The sequence below is a fragment of the Netta rufina genome (assembly GCF_964035555.1).
Source record: "Netta rufina genome assembly, chromosome: 6".
In the NCBI taxonomy this organism is placed as follows: domain Eukaryota; kingdom Metazoa; phylum Chordata; class Aves; order Anseriformes; family Anatidae; genus Netta; species Netta rufina.
Genome location: NC_140129.1, coordinates 1,514,481 through 1,532,030, shown reverse-complemented (window position 1 = coordinate 1,532,030; position 17,550 = coordinate 1,514,481).

Here is a 17,550-nt window from a genome sequence, read left to right as displayed (position 1 = left end):
TTCAAGTGGTAGCTGAAGGAGGGTTTGAGCTATACACAAGGAAATTGCTTCCTGTTGTTTGCCAGCTCCTTTGTTCTGGAAAGCAGGATTTGCATTTACCTTGGAAAGGAACAACATTATATCCATTTTTCTGCCTCCCCCTGACTATTTTTGATCTCTGCTCTATCAAGGGAAGAGTTTTTTTATGGGAGAGATTAAGTGTTCATTGTCACTTCCCAGGCACTGACTATTGATGTTCTCTGTGCAGTGCTGAGAAGGGGGAGGGAGCAGCATATTATATCCAACTCCCTCTATTAACTATAATTTGAATACAAGTAAAATAATGTAAGCTGTTAAGTACTTCTGGATGCTTGTTAGCCATTTAAAAATCATTACCTCAGAACAGAGTTACAGTATTACATTTGAGACAGTTCTTGAAGCTTGAAACTATGCATAGACATTTTGAGCAAACAACTCAAGCATTTGGCGTGACAGTGAACTGTTCTGAGATCACTAGATGAGATCTTCTGCCAGTATAACATGCCTTCAACTCCATCAGCTTTGTACTATAGTTTCAGCTGAACTTTCACAGTTTGTATAAATAGTCATATATGGTTTCTCATTTGGATTAACAAAAGGATACTGGATAGCCATAGATACATTGTATTTTGCTTCAGAATTAAACATTAAGCAGAGCCTATGCATAAGAATGCACTTACTGTAAATGCATTGATTGTCACTTTCTTAACACATGCTTTACATTTGGCAGAGCAACAATACAGAAGTGTTTACAAACTGGATCAGAGCCAACAGATGGCTCCTCCAAGCCAGTCTCAGAATGCTACCCAGTTCCCACTCCTTCCCTGAAGAAAGCCTGGGAAAACAGATTGGGAAATTCATAAACACTTACACACGATTTATATGTATTCATGTGCATGCATGCGCATATAGACACATGTAAGTGTGTGTGTATATATATATATACACACACACACACAGGTATAAACACATAGTGTGTTCTACATGTACAACAGTGCTTAGATGTAGAATGCAGTCTGGGCTCTTCAGGTAGAGAAGATCCTCCCAGAAACAAAGTTTATGCACAAGAACTTTTTCTCTGCTCAGTGGAGATATTTCATTAAGAGACAATACTGTTTGGGGAAGGGCTAGAACTAAGACATCTGTAGCTAGATATTCTAGTTCCTTTCAACAACCTATTCCTCATTTAGAGACCAATTTCTCTCTCATACCTTGGCTGAAGGCCTGCCACAGCAGGGTCAGCAATAGCAGCTGCACCTAGATTAGGGAGTAGCTGCTTAGTTTCTCTTTGAATGAGGTCACGAACAGGCATTTCAGAAATGGATGGCAAAAGGAGAGGCCACATGTTGCAAGTGTTGTTTTAGAGCTGGTGACTACTGCTTCCCACATTTTGGAAGGGAATTCCTCTCTGATTGGCATTGTCATGGGGACATTTTCTCATTCTGATAAAAGAGTTTCAATTCTTAAAAAAAAAAAAAAAAAAAAAAAAAGGAGTAGTTTGTGCTGATCACCATAACTGCTAATGCTAGGAAAGAGGTAAGGACAAGCGTAGGCTGCTATAGTCTGCTGTAGGCAGAGAGATTAAGACAACTGGAGATGACTAGTCGCATTTCCAGCTGCAGCCCAATTCTCTAAATACCATCAATAAAAACAGGACTTATTCTACTGATTCCTGGTAAAGAAATGTACATGATTCTCTTGAAATTCTTCCTTATTTCTTTTCATATCACTTCAATATTTACAACACTCAGCACCTGTACTGTAAGCCTTTAGAAAAAAAACTTGATATGCACTGCAGGTAACTTACAGTCAAAATATTAACTTCAGAAAATCAATGATAAACAAGTAACCTTTTAAATAAGAGAACATTAAGTTTTCACATTCAAGATCAGAAGTTTTTAAATTTATGAAGGTCCACCAGAGATCACAAAACCTTTCGCTCTTAAGTCTCCAAGAATCCCAGTTTGAGCCAAAGGCCTTGCGATAAAGCCCTCCAGAAAGAAATAACTATGTGCCTTTCCCTACCTGTTTTCTCAAGCAGGGAAAGGTGTATTAAACTATCTTGCTTAGGATTTGAGGTTTGTACAAGTTAGTCTTCCTTCTGAGGACATCATCCAGGAAACAAACACTGGCTAGACCCAGAGCTTACTTAGTCCAAGACAGGCTCTGGGGCATTGCCCTATCGATGCAACTGATCAAAGGCCCATGATGTAAACAGTTGGAAATGTTTATGCCAGAAACCACATAACTCAAGCTCTTGAGATTCATAACAGTAAAAAAAAAAAAATGTTATTTCTGACTGGATCAGGAATGCAGCACAAAGTGCAGCCATTTTTCCCACAGCCAAAAAAGGGTCCACAGACATGCCAAATACATAGCAATATTGCCCAGTAAAGATGATGAAGAAATGGCACCTGACCAATTTCAGCTAGAGATGTGGGTCTTCAAGAACACAAGGAAGCTACCTCAGACAGGCTTCCACTTCAATGGAAGGAAGCATCTCTGAGTCAAAACTCAGAACATGAAGTATTTTTATCTTACAGGAAAAAAAACAACAAGCTAATACACAGTAGCTTATTAGAAAACAAGATGACAGTTCTGTTGTCACTTAAAAGATATAATCTTCCTACAGAAAATCTATCAAATCTGATTGACAACAGGCTCAACGTGAGTCAGCAGCATGCCCTGACAGCCAGGAGGGCAAACTGCATTTTAGGATGCATTAAACACCAGCTGCTCAAAAGAGGCAATTCTCATACCATATTATATATTAGTATGGCCTTACCTTGAACACTGTGTGCAGCTCTTTACTCCACAATGGTTATTTACTCATTTTCAGAAGTTTGGAATTAGTCTTGCCAGTAATGTAATCACCCAGAGAGGTTTTGTTTCAGTTCTCAGCTTTGACAGTCTTCTACAATGGCCTTTGGAAATCTAGTTACAACTGGGAATTAATTATAGGTGGAAATTTTCTCATTGAATGGATTTTTGATGGAAAATACTGATTCATAAAAATGTTTCATGGAAAACATTCGACAAAATTCTGCTGTGACACTGGTTACTTCCCTGGCAATTTACCTGACTCTTCAGATTCATAGATTTGTTATGGGGACCTGTTTAATGTAGGGGTATTTCACAGGATGCCTCCCAGGAGTTGAGGGCGGCTGTCTGCTCCATTTCAATAACAAAAGAACAAATGATATTTTATTTACAGGGCCTTCAAGAACGTTAATTTTCTAGAATTCCCTTTCTGTGGGAAGCTTGAGAATTTCTAGTTGTTGCCCCCCACCCCCCCTCCCAAGTCTAAGTTCTCACTGCCTCCCCCCTTTAACTGCTAACTGCTTTGGGCCATACTCCAACATAGCTTATGTCCCACTCATACTACAACGACTTTCTCCACATCACAGGACTCAATGAACAAGAGTGCAAAGACCAGAAATAGAAGCTATCTTGAACTGAGGAAAAGCTCTTCAACTTGGTCACTATAGAAGAAATACTGAATATAATCCTTGGTGTTTCAGATCCTCCTCCATCAAATGGCAGTTATCACTCTTTTCTCCCTCCCACAGTCATACATTTTTTATTTGAAAATACTCCAGGAGAGGAGCTCTCTTATTGCATGCTAATTTGTGGCCTCTGGGGAGAAATACAATAAGCAAAAAGTCTTAGCACAGCTTCTTTATGTTCTGCCTGAGTTCATAATTTTAAAGATCAACAGCAAAGCAGAAAGGGGAAAAAGACCCTCCCACTTATTATTTTTAGCTTAGAAGCATTAAATGGAGCCACATAGAGGGACAATGTTTAAAACAGAAGAACAGATACCCAGGTTGTCAGAGATACTTTGAAATCATTGGCTTTGCCCTGTGTTGTTTGCAGTCTGTATGAGCAAGCTAAGCATACAGGAAGAACCAAAATTAGAAAATTGAAACAGGTGATAAATTTTAGCACAGATAAGGCACGGAGCACAAATCAAAATTCAACATGATTTGTACCTGCTATTCAACTAGTCAGAAAAATGAGAAGAAAATGTGAAATATTGGCTTGATTTTGAAAAAAATCATACAGCAGAGTTAAGACAAAGGAAGAAACATTATTGAACTCCACAATTTAATTGCTATGGCAACTTGCAAAGCTGTTTTACATAGCAGTTCTAAGAGTTCTTTTGTACTATCAAAATAAATGTGCTAAAATTAAAATGTAAAGAGATATGGTCATTTAACATGTTATATTAACACATTTAAGAGCATCACTGTATTTAATGTGAAATTTATATTACTTTTGTGTCATATTATAGCACTCAAAACAATTCATTTAGTGATAGCAGACCGGGGAGAAGACCTCCTAGGTTACATATCCAGTCTGTGGCTGATCTAATCTTTGATTCCACTCAAATTTATCAAATTCTGAATTAAAAGTAGTGTGGTTTCCTTGTTCCTTTTCTTTCTCTTAGAATTACAAAACACAATTCTAAAGACTCACTCTAATGATAGTTTGTAGACTAAGTTCTTACTGGAACTTATTAATAACCATAGTATGTCTTTTTGCTCTTTGCCATCATTTCAGTTTAAGTAACTTCTTTTTTTTTTGGTATTTATCCCACCTCTAGTTCCTCCATATTTAAAGCTATCACTTTGTTTTCACTTTACTAGGCTAAACAAGCCATAAATAATATTTAATGTATACTTTTATATATAAAAATATACTAAATATGCGCATTTGAATATAATATACAAATATACACACACATTACATACAAAAACTTTAAGAAATGGAATTGTGTCAGACCAGATCATAGTAAAGAACGAAGTGAATTGACTAATGAGAAAAGTGTAGTTTTGCTGCACCAGCTTTTCTTGCAAACTGGTAACCAGATCATAGCAGTTCAAGTAAACCCAAGTCTTAGTTTTCTACAGTGGCATTTTAGCTTTCTCATACTATTCTCCATCTCTGTACAACACAACATTTTCTTTATTCTTCAGGTTACAGCCCAACAAATGGCAAGCTTTCATCCCGAATCGCTTTTGAAATTTATTCTAGGATGTAAACTGGACTTGCAGGTGATTCAGACCTTTTCAAAATGAAGGCTTGTTGCACTGTCACCCAATAAAAAGCACAGCTAGCAGTTGGTATTGGCATCAAAAAGATGACTATATTATTCAGCCAGTAAAAGTGAAAACGAAGAGCTATTCCCTTAACAGTTATTTGTGTTCCACCAAACTGGGCAGTTTTGTCACTTGATCTTTGACACATCAGGTGTTACTCCAGAGTTCTTTCATTACTTGGAAGGATACCGGAAAAATATGGCCAATAAAAATAAGATGTGCAATGTTTTCATTGTATCGTGTATCTTTATCCTTATCTCCCCACCCAAGAAAAAAGAGTGAAACATGACTCAAAAGTCAGATTTGCTGTTGCTCATTTGAGAGGTCAAGTAAAATTGCATCTTTCTAGCCAGAAGTAAGTAGATGCTTAAGGTGACAGAGCTTTACACACAGCTTCCATGGGCACTGACTTAACCATACAAACATTAAGAAGTTGCACCATTAAACTGAATCACCAGCTATTGTATGCACTTACTGAAAAATCATTTAGATGAGTTATCTAATAAATGTCTCCTTAAGAGTGACATTAGTACTGTTTAATCATATGTTCCTAAGAGGCTGGCGATTACATAAGTGACTCAAAATTTGGCTATTTCACCATCTTTACATGATGAAGTCAACTCATCACTCAACCATTCAGGCTAGAAGCTTTCTGATTTCTCTAGCTTCTTTTGTATTGTCATCAATCAATTCACCATTTACAAAAAATGGCTTAGACTCTGACCTAATTTACCATGTTTATAAACCACTGAGTTGGAATAGAGCAAAGGAGAGCAAAATGGCTGAAATAACCAGATGGGGGAAAGTATGATTACTTTGAACTGCAGGATTTGTTCCTGTCAGCTTAATCAGTTTGTGGGACTATGAAGTTATTTTGCATGTTGAAGATGCTTTTAAGTACTTTGGGAAGCAACTGTAGCCTTGCTTACACAAATCTAAGAGATTCACAGCTGGCTACATGCTTTGGAGGGATAAATGACCTTCTGGCAGTCATTGCTGATAAACACAAAACCCATCTGATAACTGGTATGCAATTATCAGGTATTTCTAACCAAAAGTTATTCAAAGCCAGTGTCCAGGTTTCAGTGCACAACTGGATATTCTGATTCATATATTTAGACTGATTAACTGGCATGAATCCCATCAACCCCACTGCCAAGGCAACCTCAGTAAGGCCTGCTTCATCGTGAGCAGTTCACTGTGTTCCATTCAATAAAGCATCTTAAATTATACCAGAATCTTCTTATTCAGAAGACAAACATTAAAAATTGAAAAGCTCTCAGGTCTACAATTTAAACAGCCACCTTATTTAAACTGTCATGGGCTTTGAACCCTCAATGACTGCAAAATGTGCATGATCTGAAAAATAACACTAATGCAAACCTAATGTTGCCCTTGCACAATTCCTTGAGGAACTGAATGTGAAACGGCCCAAGAATAAAGGAAGAAGCGCGTTTTAATTTCATTAAAAATTAAGCATCACGACAGAACCAACAGCAAAACAGCATTAAGTGAAGGCAGCATTTCTGAGCATACAATAAAGTAATCATTTTCACTGAAGGATGCATATTTGAATATTTGTACATATATCCATATGCTTCATATTTATACATATACAAAAGTAGAAGTTCAACTTCTATTGTCATGAAATACAAATTATTCATTACAGTAAAATTTTAAAGAATACAATCTTACTTATAAAAACATTGGAAAGAAATCTACATAGTGCTTTATTTTTAATTAAATCAGATAAGTGTATATTTACTACAAGTAATCTTAAACTCTAATCTTAAGCTCCTTAAAACTCATAATAGAACTGCCTCAATAATGGTGTCCTTCAGCAAGAGGGATAATGCTGGCATTATTCAAGAAGTAATACATCAAAAAGCCATTTAAAAACTAAGGATATATATATGTGTCTTATTTCCCTGGTTAAATAACTGCTGAAAATTATGTAAAAATAGGATCCTGTAATAAAACTCTAGAAATGCCAAACAACATGATGTTTAAAAAAGAGAAAAGATTTAACGTGACCACTTTATAACAACACTGAAGTTGTTAAAAACACAAACAATTAATATTTACTTCTAATGCATACAACATGCACAAAAAATACAAGTTTTACTGTTTACTTCAGCAAAAGCAGAGTTAGCCTCAAACTTCTGATACAGAGCACAAAACCAAGTATTTTAACATTGGACCCCTATGAAAATTCTTGTGGTATTTAAAATCAAAGGATTCACTTGGAAACAGAGCCTGGGTTTGGTGAACAGTCAGGACTTAGTCCACTGTGCTCCTGTAAGCACCGTTCTGTTGCGAGGACTTTTGTTGTCGATGGAAGGAAGACACAGACGCTCAATATGAGTGATCAGTGAACTTCAATTTATTGGATAGCTCAGTCGTCTTTTATCTAATTCAATATAATTAGCTCATACATATTGCAAAAGTTAAGCTCATGATTGGTTAGTGCATTTCTCTATTTTATCAGCTAGTTTCTCACTCCCATCGACCGAAATAACACAGTCAGTACTTTCCCAAACCACCAACAGATATCGTGTCCTTGTGCCTGATTAGCTCCCAGACGTTACGCACTTTCTCAGACTCATATGAGCTGCGTTCGATACTTTTTTAGCTCGCGGCCTCCTAGTTGCTCAACATTCACATGACCTACTTCACTTAACCATTCCTCCACACCGTTCCATATTTCGCCACCAGGTGGCAAGCTGAGAACAAAAGAGAATGCCGTGAGATGCACACATTAGTAGCCAGCTGCTGCCCTCTCATGTAGCGGTGAAAAAAAGTAACAGCTCCTAAAAAGCAGAAACTACAGAATATTGACAGCATTTTGCAATCCTGAAAACGCATACTGTGAGAGAGGCTAAAGCTAATTAGAAATCCATACAGACATATGAATCAATCTAACAGACAAAGCAGACGTGGGTTTTATATTGCAGCCTGTGCTATAACTGAAATTACATGCCACTCCACCTTCCCACACCCTGATTAAGTGTTCGGTGCTACTCAGTGCTGGAAAGGAAAACATACAATGAATGACCAGAATGAAGAGGAGCAGACCCTGATTTCCACAATCTCACTGAAGTCAGACATACTCAAAAATAACCCAAATGCTGATCTGCAGAGAGATAAATCAGGAGGAAAAAGTCAATTCAATGACATGAACAAAACAGGTAAATGGAAAACTAGGTGACAAAAGAAGTCAAAGTTCAAGTTTAAAAAAAAAAAAAAAATGCTTGTGAGCTTCTCTAATTCTAAATGCTTACTCCTAGAATGTTGAACTTGATGCAAACCCATGGGGTGGGATGAGTTCCAGTTTTAAGTAAAACACAAGAAAGGAATCATTCTAACTGTAGAGGAAAGTTTTTTTTTTTTTTTTTTTTTTTTTAAACAAAACAACAACAACAACAAAAAAAAACTCTTGTCAATGAAATTTTGTATTTTCCACGAAGAATAATTTGGATGAAATTATTTCCACCAAAAAGGTGATGTAATAGAAAAATTCTCACCTAGAGAGCTAGCTCCCTGCCTGTCCCTCCTCTTCACAGGACTGTGCAATGTACCGTAACAGACTAACTCAAAGATCCCTGTTACCAGGATTGTTCTTTAAAAATCTGTTCAGTCAAATCTTATCTGCAAACAGAATGGAAGAACAAGGAGAGGGTAAATAGATTCACCTCCCTCCAAATAGGTGCTCGAGGGCTACCAGCACTCTTGTATTTCCTAAAATGAAATACCATATTGAAAAACAACATGAAGTAGTGACTCAGGTCTGGTCTCATTTTACAAACCAGTAAAATCAACAGTTGCTCAAGTTGCATTACTGTAACATTGGAAACAGGTCTATAATGACAATTTCTATTACAGAGTATTTTGGATGTGTGGATAAGATTAAAACAACTGAAAAGAAAGAAGATTCAGCAGAGGAAATCTGAAGAATCACTAAACTGAGTGATTCTCAGTTTATCACTAAACTGAGTGATTCTCAGTTTAGAGAGAATCAGAGTACTTAAAACACAGGATCTATTACAACCAAGTCATCTCACTATTATCCAGAGTTAAAATAAGATGTTTAAGCCTGACATGCATTTTTCTTCTACCACCACTATACCCTCTATAGACAAACTTTGTTTCTGTGGTTCAGCCCTTAATGCTCTACTGGCAGAAGCAATAGCATAAAATGTAAACAATATGTAAAATATGAATGTGAACAGCATTCCTCTTTCTCTTTGAACCATGATTTCTTCTATTACTACTAAAGCAATTTTTGAAGTTTGATGTAGTAAAGCTTCTGTCACAACAGAAAGTAAAGGCTTATGTTTAATTAAGACAGTGTGCTTCTATATCATTTTCTTTGACTTCTGTCAATCTGCTCTGAACTCATGGATCAGAAATACAGGACTGCACTCAATGATTGTCAACAGCTTCTTCCTCACTCCACAATGCACTTCAAATTATCAATCACAGTAATAGATGGGGGGAAATCTCATCCTGAAATACAGAAGAGAAACCTGTAAAGACTCCTGAAGGAAAAAGGAAAGATGCTGTATTGTGTGGAAGAAAGTGAAACCATTTCACCAAAAAGGTTGCTGCTTTACACCACCTTAGCCCTCAAAGTAATACCAAAACCAGAGTTTAATACCAAAATACAGTAAAATTTCAAGCAAAATTAAGCACCATATCAAAATGAGTGTTTACTCTTCTACACATGATAAAAAATAAGAAACTCCAGTACTGTGTCATGTTCTCAAGCAACCTATCGTGCAACCGCAACACACTCCAGAAACTGCTTGTATGACCAAATTTCACCAGAAGGGCCAACATGAAAAGACCACCTTCCATCCTCCCCAGATATAAGTGTCAGTATGCAGCCAACTCTGCTTGGATAAAATATATCCACAAAACTGTGCAAAGCATTTCTTCCTGCAAGATAGCTGTATGTTTAGGCTTGCTATTATGAATATCCCAGAATACCATGTAGGCATTTTGGCACTTCTTATATAGAAAATTTATCATCCCACTGACCTAGTATAAAGCTGTATATAAACCATTTTTTTAAAACCAATACATTACCATGCACTTTACTGAAATTTTAGACTTCAAAGCCTATAAAGTCAGTGACTTTTGACTATCCAAAGAATAAATAGTGATAGCATGGTACTTTTCATTCTGCAGTGCTCTACAAAAGCACGAGTGGTCTAAGCTCCAGCTAACTCAAGAGAAAGTAGAGATAGTCCTCACCTTTTATATCAGAGCTTAGTGTTTTTGCAGAAAACTCTGCAGTGGCAGATGTGAAGAATGCAGACAACATGCATGCAACAGAATACATAACAGCAATATTTGAAGCAAATATTACAAAAGACATTTTAATCTTAAGTATTCAGATAAAGTTACTCCAATTTACAAGTGTTTCATGAGAGGGAAATGGTTTAGAACAGAAAGACAGACTGCTTGCCTAACAATGTTTTGCAGGACTAGAACACACTCCAGAAGAAGAAATGTTTCCTTTGGAAACATTTCATTTTAAGAGTGCAAATGACCTTCTCTAAATTTTTTTAATTTATTTATTATTTTTTTACACAGCTAGAGAAGGTAATCTAAAATGACACAAATACAATACCCTGCTCCACCCTCAGTCATCCACATTCTCTTTCAAATTCAGATAAAGAATGGAAAAATAGAAACAAAAAATCTCAATCTCAGGGCATGGAAGTTGTTTATAGATACTCCAGTACTCCAATGTATCAGTGAAAGTGATGAGAACAGGGAATGTTATAAATACAAAAAATTATTGGCAGATAATTTAGAAACTGAACATTTATTTGGAAAGTCTTAATCAATAGAAAAAAAAAAAGACTATCAAGTCAGGGAAAGGAAACAAATCATGTATGTGACCTAAGCATCCAACCAAAAGAATCTGAGTTGTCAAATATACGCAGTTGATCACTTAAGTACAGAAAAATACCACGAACAAATGCCCACAGCTATTTGATGAATAGTTCTGAATAACAAATAGGATGGAGAAAAAAGAGACTGTTCACAGTGTAAGAAGAGAGGGAGAAGCAGAATTGCTTGCTCCAAAATGTATCTTTGCCATCTGTGCATCTCACATGCTGTTCTTTTTACTTTTCATTCAACAGAATTTGGGAAGTCTTAGCTGCTGACTAAATTTATTGTAGAATCATTTTCATTGAAAAGGAAAGATGCTTTTATAAAACTTCACTTGAACTCTGACAATGCAGCCTCAGAGAACACCACACAAGCCAGGGCCCTGGGAAAAGTACTGGCATGATTAACAGCATATACTTCAGATGGATCTAACGGTTCACTTTGTATTTTTCTTTACTATATTTGGTTAAGCTAGGGAACTGGAGGTAAAAGCTACATTCTGCTTCTCTTATGAAGAAACAGAAAAGCACAAGTGTTCAGGAGATCACAGCAATTATGTTCTTGAACAGGTTAGTTTTAGAAGAATGTTTTAATACCAACTACAGATATCAATACTTAAAGTAAATTGAAAGATCACAAATTAAGGTAACATGCAGATAGGATAACTTTAGCCATATGAAATAAAACTACAGAAAACCCAGTACTGCCATAAAGGACTGGCACTTAGAAGTTTGAGTCACACATCACAAATATTCACAAAGGAATATTTGTTTATTACTCTTCAATTATCATGTCTTCTGATAAGAACTCCACTACCCTGTATGTTACTTCTATAATAAGGTCTGACACAAAATGCATTAACCCTTGAAGCTGGGTAATACAAGTCTTGAGATCAGCTGTGTGGTAACAACTATGACAACACTCAGTATCTCCCTATAAGTTGTTCCTATGAATTATGCTGCTTTTCACTTGCTTCAGCGAAAGCTGTCAAAAAAAAATGCATCAGCCTTTGTTCAGTGTTAGCTTTTCTGGCAATTGGAAATTATGAAACACAAGGAGATGAAAACCACAAAGTTTTCATGGTTTTCTAATGAGCATGATTTCAGTAGAGATTTATATGATCATTTTTTCTCAGAAAGGAATATTTGCATCAAACTTTGAATTCTGAAGTTTTACTTCAGAATAATTTACATCTCTTCACAGCCATATCTTTGAAATATTACAAATGGTTTTTGATGGTTTAATTTTGGAGTAATCATATCATGCTATATGAAATGTATCTGAGTTACCAGATACTGGAGTAACATTAAGAAGTCAAACTCTTCAATTATTGCTAGTTAAGCACTCAAAATCACTCATGAGCTTGTTTATGCATTTATCGTGAAAATCTTTTTTTGTTTGTTTGTGTGTGGGGCTTATTCCACAGTTGCTATCCATGTTTCCAGTGGAAAATATGACTATACTTAAACAGAATGGACTTCAGTAAAAGTATTTGTAACAGACATGACAAAGCAGCAGCAAACTGGAAGTTAAAAGCAGATTAGAAATCGTGTCTCTTATTTTGACCTAATTATTTCTGTTACCTTGACAGGAAAAAAAAAAAAAAAGTTAGTGTTTGTGGAGCAGAAAGAGTACTGAAGAAGGTAAGATCAATCTTTGTGAAACAGTAAGGAATTAATAAATACACTGGATGACCTACGTCACCACATTGAACCAGGATGTATTACATTGATAAATGCTAATAGTTCTACTGGGGGACAAACCCATTTGTTATACAATGTGAGAAGCTACTGCTGTAGCAAGTATGACACTTCAATAACATATACTTTTAATGAAAAGACTAAATTTTTCTTATTATAAAATTATATATGATTCTTATTATTAAGCTTTTATTCTTGAACTCTCATAACTTATACTAACTTAAAACCTCTACCTGCATGGAAGACAGGCTATCTTGTTCATGTAATGAGTGCTGGCTTCCATGAAACTATGCAACCTGAATTTGAATTACAAGTATGGTAAAACCTTTATTAGGCACAATACTATGCACAGTAGGCCTAGTTAACAGTGGTAACTAGGAAATAATTCTTTAAATCATTCACGTTCCTTCAGTAGAAGGATTTTTATCTGGAATTAGTGACTGAGCTCTGGACATCAGTAGGACTTCATGTACTTAAAAGCAACTGCTAAATCATTGCTAGATCTAGGACAGAGCCTTAGTACCACTCAGAAGCAAAATCTAATAGCACAAGTCAATAGGATGGATCATCAAAGTAGGTAGATCTGCTTTGGGAAGGAAGCACTGAAGAAGAATTAATAAGAGAACTCTATTCATAATCTAGTTTTAAAGTGCTCTGATTACAGTAGACTAACTAGGTAAACTTCTTTACCTTCAAGTATATACATACCCTGTATCATATGGACCTTGTATTATTCTGCATTCTCTAAAACATCTTGCATCTTACCCATCTGCTGTTAGCCAGTTAGGTACATTAGCAGCCTCTGCATCCCAAATTCTGTTACTCTACCCTAAATGTTCACCTGAACTTTAGTCAGAGGGATACTACTAAACCAGGTGTTAAAGCTTTTCCAGCTAAGCTGTTTTTAGCAGACATAAGTAAAACAATAAAAAAAAAAATTAATCATTCACACAAAAAATTAAAGCTAGCAACAGCATTAATATCAAAAAACCATGAGTCAGGTATTCAATGGGAAGTCACAGAAATTCCTAGTAGTGTTGCATACTATAGCTAAAACTCTACTTCCACTAAAATCAGTGCAAAATTTCCTGCAAATTCAATGAGTCTAAAGTTTACTATACAGATCTAAATGGAGCAACCTGAAATAGTTTTTCAACAGAAAATGCAATTTGGGTCATGACATCTTTACTAATATTGCATCCCAGTTTGCCTGTTTCACTGTAACCTCTCCTTAGTTTAAAGAGCTATTAAACACGGGGTTATTTATAATGAAATTATAAATCAGTACATGCTGTAACATTCCCTACAATATCTAAATGATGACACTACAAGATAAAGTCTCCAAAGCAAAGCCATATTCTTATGTGTAAGTTTAGGCACTTGACTTGACTTAACTTGAACTTGTTATGCATGCAGAGAAATCAACACTTACACAAACTGAAATAAAGAGGTGTCAAAAATGTCTCTGAAAAGCATATGTACTTAGTGCATTGACTTACAATCTTATATCCCACAAAGGAAGTCAAATAAGTATATTCAAAATACATTTAACATATAAAAAGTATTGTTTCAGACAGCCAGAAAAAATGATACAGATCTTACACATCTATTATTATTTATTATATGGGCTATAATGCCTATTTACTATTAAACTGAAACCACTAGAAAACTAGCTTAATGAATATATCAGTCTCAGACAATCCTACTAAGATGCAAACATTCATATACTTAGTTATTTCCATTATCTAAGTAAAATGCTTGGTGGAGTAACAACTGCTTGTGCCTTTTTTTTTTTTCCCCTGAGATAAATTAGTCTCATGTTGAATACATAGCAGAACCCATCCACAAAGCCAGATTATTAAGGAAACGAAAAGAGAATGGAAATTGAGAAGCAGGCATGCACAAGCTAGAATTTCATAATTTCACTGCCAGACTAACCTCAGACTGCAGGAATGATGAGAGGTTGAGCTTGGGCCCATTTTAATCAATAAAATCTTCTACTCCACTTCCTGGGCCACTTTGTGTTCTTTTAAATACCAACTAGATTTCCAAATTTATATCAATTTATACCATACAGTTTACAGTTTCCTTAAATTACAAATTCTTCTTGTATACCTAGACAAATTGCAATGCACAGAAATTGTCGTTTAACTAGATGTTCCATGAACAGCAGAACTACCAAAACTTTTTTTTTTTTTTTAAATAGACTCATGTCCTTTGTCCTAAACCTTGTCCTAACTACTTGCGTTAATGTAATTTAACTTTTAACAGTTAACTTTTAATTTAACAGCCTTTCCTACCCACCACATCCTCTATGAACCAGACTAGGCAACAGACAGCATATGCTGGCTACATGTGGAGCCAACACATACGGAATTTTCAGGCAATTGCTTCCAAACATGATGTACAAAGACCAAGCTCTTCACAACTTCCCTTCTGTAAGGGCATTCATTTCAGTCACCCTCATTTATTGATTCAGCAGTTCTCCCCACACCCACAGGTATTTGCTCTAAAGCCCCCGTTCTTGAAGTAGTCTAAAAGGCTATTGGGAGGAATTGACAGATTACGCAGATCATCTGTAGTATAGGCAGATTGTATGATTAAATAAAACCAATTTCCACGGAAAAATAGCACAAGAGAAACAGATGTATTAAACAACATCAGTAGTTCTTAATTCTTTATACTAATTTTTGTCAGCAGTGAAAAAACAGAAATGAGATCATATAACCTGCAATGTTAGAAGATTCTCAACACAGCTCTGATGGAAAAAGAAAATGGATTTATTTTTCATGCTGAAAAGCTTTTACTCTCACTTTCATACAACTCAGTAAATTGTTGATTGTATAATTTATTCTCCCCTATGCTCTCCTGAATACCCTTACACACACAAAAGATGGCTGCTGGCAGGCAGACCTGCCTGTAGGAATTTCAGCAGATGTAAATTGTTTAGTACTTGTAATGGAGCATAATAGATGTAATTTGGTTTGAACTGTTGCCACTAATATGTTAATAAAACTATGAGTCAAGACCTAGCCATCCATCACTGTATAGCCACTGGGAATTCCTCTGTGCACACCACCACAGACACACATAACTCACTCCTTTAAAGTGTTACTACACCTGAAGGAATGAGTTTGAATGAAGCCAGGCTTGGCACATTCTCTTAACAGTGAAAGACACAGCTGCAATCCACTACAAAGGAGTTTCCTATCACTATTTAACAGGTGTTTCCATAGCTATTCCAATCATCTGCCAACTTTCTAGCAAGCAGTTTGAACACACTTGGAGCTGAAAAAAGCTTGAAAGGAAATTCAAATATAAAAGGTAATACAAATACACACATACATATACATGCACCTTGCACATACATAGGAAGCATGTTTTTGAAGATCTCTGAAGTACCATGAAATATTACAGTTGCTACATATGGATAGAAAATCATTTATATTAGTACTTGGCTAAAGGTATTGTCACATCACCAGACAGTTCTTCTTCACCAAGAATTTTGGTTAAGTGCCTATTAAAATCTTTTAATTTAATTGGTATAAATAAAAAGAATCAACATATTTTAGTGGCCTGAGAAAACAAATAAAATCAAAATTGTATTCTTTACTGTTTGAATATGTTCTGAATGAAAGCACAGAATTAGTATGAGCTATACGTGCAATGAAACAGCTGATTGCAGAAAAAGTACATTGTACGAAAGCTTACTGCTGCAGTGGTACTTTGTCTACTCAAACTGCAGATGTCATAGCCTCTGAAAGATGAAACTAATTAATTTGTGACTGTAGGCATTCACAAAGGTCTATTAAGGAGCTCTGGGAGACTAGAGGGGAGAATAAGCCATTAGTTCTCTCCAGAGGAATTTCAATATGCCAATGTCTCATCACTGCTGATTAACCATGATACACATTCTTTCTGTCAAAATCCCCAAAATCTGTGGTTAGACTCCCACAGGATCATGAAGAAAAACTATGCTCCTGACTTCCATTGTCAACTTACAGTAAGTGGCAAAACTAAGCAATGAACTGAGCTAATGCAGGCATGCAGGACAGGCTAGCAACACAGTGATGGCTCATTATGATTCAACATATGAAGATGGTGAGGGTTGTTGCAGGGATAGAAGAACAGATGTGAAGTAAGAAGAATATAAAATAAAAACTTTTTTTTTACATTGTGATACAGAGCATGGCAAACCAATTTGTAAAGAAAAGATAAGAAAACAGAGTAATGTAGGAATGAGGCACCACAGACAACAGGACAAAAATGAAGGCTGATAAAGGCCTCTTGCAAAGTAGCATTTCATGCCTCAGTCATGTTGTATTTGGAAGGATTATTTGTTACTGTACCACTTGGTACAGTAACAAATTGACATGGTATGACAACTGTTACAAAATACTGTAGTTGTGTTCCTACAGGCCATAAAAACATCAACACACATTCACATCCTGAACAAGATGCATTTTCTCATGTTGTGACTACTGCCTTCAGCGTATTCTAATTATCATTCACTTCAGATGTAAGAAAAATTAAGAACCATAATAGGCTTGAAGGCTTATGTGCCTGCAGAAATAGCATACTGGGAGGAACCAGGAAAGAAACCAGGAAAGAAAGGGGTAAGACAAAAGCACAGAGTATCTCAAAAAAAAAAAAAAAAAAAAAAAAAAGTTATGCTAACCTACCTATAAAATGTAAGAGCCCATACTCTAGCAAATACCATACTGAAGAGCTGTCACTTACACTTAATAGTTTGATAGCCTTACCTTTATTAGCACATTTGCTCATCATCCTTTTTCTGCCTTCTGAAGTATAGAGAACCCACAGCT